Source organism: Heptranchias perlo, chromosome 29 (assembly GCF_035084215.1).
Source record: "Heptranchias perlo isolate sHepPer1 chromosome 29, sHepPer1.hap1, whole genome shotgun sequence".
NCBI classification, from domain to species: domain Eukaryota; kingdom Metazoa; phylum Chordata; class Chondrichthyes; order Hexanchiformes; family Hexanchidae; genus Heptranchias; species Heptranchias perlo.
In genome coordinates this window covers 2,491,921-2,495,483 of record NC_090353.1, presented here as the reverse complement: position 1 = coordinate 2,495,483, position 3,563 = coordinate 2,491,921, and positions in this window count along the sequence as shown.

Genomic DNA, 3,563 nt, shown 5'->3' with positions numbered 1-3,563 from the left:
GAAATTGCGGAGGTACAGACCATAATCTTCCAATCATCCTTAGATACGGGGGTGGTGCCAGAGGACTGGAGAATTGCAAATGTTACACCCTTGTTCAAAAAAGGGTGCAAGGATAAACCCAGCAATTACTGGCCAGTCAGTTTAACCTCGGTGGTGGGGAAACTTTTAGAAATGATAATCTGGGACAAAATTAACAGTCACTTGGACAAGTGTAGATTAATTAAGGAAAGCCAGCACAGATTTGTTAAAGGCAAATCATGTTTAACTAACGTGATTGAGTTTTTTGAAGAGGTAACAGGGGATCGACGATGGCAATGCGGTTGATGTGGTGGATATGGACTTTCAAAAGGCATTTGATAAAGTGCCACATAATAGGCTTGTCAGCAAAATTGAAGTCCATGGAATAAAAGGGGGCAACATGGATACAAAATTGGCTAAGTAGCAGGAAATAGAGAGTAGTGGTGAACGGTTGTTTCTCGGACTGGAGGGAGGTGTACAGTGGTGTTCCCCAGGGGTCGGTGCTGGGACCACTGCTTTTCTTGATATATGTTGATGACTTGGACTTGGGAGTACAGGGCACAATTTCCAAATTTGCAGATGACACAAAACTTGGAAGGTTAGTGAACAGTGAGGATAGTGATGGACTTCAAGAGGATATAGACAGGCTGGTGGAATGGGCGGACACATGGCAGATGAGATTTAACACAGAGAAATGCGAAGTGATACATTTTGGTAAGATGAGGAAAGGCAATATAAACTGAAGGGTACAATTCTAAATGGGGTGCAGCAACTGAGAGACCTGGGAGTATATGTACACAGGTCGTTGAATGTGGCACGGCAGGTTGAGAAAGCAGTTAAAAAAGCATTCGGGATCCTGGGCTTTATAAATAGAGGCAGAGTACAAAAGCAGAGGTTATGTTGAACCTTTATAAAACACTGGTTCGGCCACAACCGGAGTATTGTGTCCAGTTCTGGGCACCGCACTTTAGGAATGCTGCAGCTACGGGGCTAGGACGGGGGAGTGGGACTGGCTGGATTTCTTTTGCAGAGAGCTGGCACTGACTAGACGGGCCGAATGGCCTCCTTCTGTGCTGTAATCATTCTATGATTCTAATATGTAACCAATAAAGGGGTGAGGGACTGGCTGAAGGCACTGAAGGAAACAAGGCCTTGGATCCAGACAGACTGCACCCAAATATTCTTCACGAAAGAGCTATCGAAACTGCAGGAATCTTTAGAGAATCCTTGGAAATGGGGACTCTGCTTGAGGAACATGAAGCCAATCGGAGAGATAACCCAGGGAACTACCGGCCACCGTAGGGAAAGTACTGGAGGAAGGCCCACAGGGATCAGTGCCGGGGCCTCGGGGATCAGTGCCGGGGCCTCGGGGATCAGTGCCGGGGCCGGTCATAGGCACAGGAGTAGCTATTCAGCCCCTCAAACCTGTTCTGCCATTCAATTAGATCATGGCTGATCTGTATCTTAACTTCATTTACCCACCTCGGTTCCATATCCCTTAATACCCTTATCCAACAAAAATCCTTCAATCTCAGTTTTTAAATTTTTAATTGACCCCCAGCCTCAACAGCTTTCTCAGCCGGGGAGGGGGGAAGGGGGAAGGGGGAAGGGGAATTCCAGATTTCCACTCCCCTTTGTGTGAAGAAGTGCTTCCTGACATCACCCCTGAACGGCCTGGCTCTAATTTTAAGGTTATGCCCCCTTGTTCTGGACTCCCCCACCAGAGGAAATAGTTTCTCTCGATCTACCCTATCAAATCCATTAATCATCTTAAACACCTCAATTAGATCACCCCTTAATCTTCTAAACTCAAGGGAATACGAGCCTAGTCAATGCAACCTGTCCTCATAAATTTAACCCTTTTATCCCCGGTATCATTCTGGTGAATCTGCACTGCACCCCCTCCAAGACCAATATATCCTTCCTGAGGTGGGGTGCCCAGAACTGAACACAGTCTCCAGATGGGGTCTAACCAGAGCTCTGTACGGCTGTAACATCACTTCCTCCCCTCTGTATTCCAGCCCTTGAGATAAAGACCAACATTCCATTGGCCTTTTGAATTATTTTTTGTATCTCTCCACTAGCGTTTAGTGATTTCTGTATTTGGACCCGTAAATCTCTCATTCAGTTTAAAATTTGAGTAATGTTGATGCCAGTTGTACTTGAGGCCTTTTGGATGCCACTCACTGACTTCCTTTTGCTTCCCTGGCTGTTACTGGATGCCTGTGGCCGCTTTTCACATTTTCTGGCCTATTTCTTGAGCAAAGCCTGCACAAGAGTCAGTGAATGAGTCTGTGACAGTTGAGTGAATGGCAGAGAACCTTCAGCTGCCTGGACCCTAAGCTCTGGAATTCCCTCCCTAAACCCCTCTCATCTCCTTTAGGACGCTCCTTAAAACTCTTTGACCAAGTGTTTGGTCACCTGTCAGAATATCTCTATGTGGCTCGGTGATGGATAATCGCTCCTGTGAAGCACCTCGGGATGTTTTACTCAATGCAGGTTGTCCCATAATGCTGACACCATCTTCCCAGAGAAAGGCAAGGCAGCTAGTTCACCCACACCAGCTCATAAGGTCAAGATTGTACAAGTTCTGGAAATATTGCTAACTACAAGCATTTAGACTTTAATCTATTCAATAGACCTTTTTTTTTAATATTCATTCCTGGGATGTGGACTTAGACCTGGTAAGGTCAGCATTCATTGCCCATCCCGAGTTGCCCCGAGATGGTGGTGCTACAACAGAGTGTCTTGCGAGACCACTTCAGAGTGTGGTGTGGGACTGGAGTCACATAGGCTAGACTGCAAGGACAGCAGGTTTCCTTCTCTAAAAGGACATTAGTAAACCAATGTTTAGAACAATCCAGCAGCTTCACAGTCACTGTTCCTGATACCAGCTTTTTAACAATTCAAATTCTCAAACTGTTATGGTGGGATTTGAACTCATGTCCTCTTGATTATTAATCTAGGCCTCTAGATATTAGTCCAGTAGGATAACCACTATGCTATCTTGTTAACAGTATTAAAAGAGTCAATCGTAAATTAATCTCAGATACTGATCTCAACTGTAAATTTATAACCAGCAAGTAGTTAATGCTGAGTTACTGTGACCGAGCAAAACTACCTTAATAACCTGTTATGCCTTTTGTCAATTAACCCTATCTACTAATTATTTGCATGCTCAATGTTTAAGTGCTGCTAACTCTGATTCACAAGTTAATAAACAATTGTTCGTTCATGACTGTCTGATTTTAATAACAAGCAAGAAAGGGTTAATTCACTTGTACAGATTGCAATGGGAGGTTGATGATGTAACTGCTAGTATAATCTGAACTGCTTGATGTGAGCCAAGTTGAGGCATTAACTCCTAGTCATCGGCTGAGTGTAAACCCCGGGCGGCTCCTTCACGAGGAGTTACAGCGAAGAGGTTAAGGATTCACCTGGTGCTGAGTCTTATCGGGATCTCGATCCCAGTATTCTTACAGTCCCATCAACTTAAAAGTTACATACCAAAAACACAAACTCATTAAAAGAGAGCAGAGAATCTG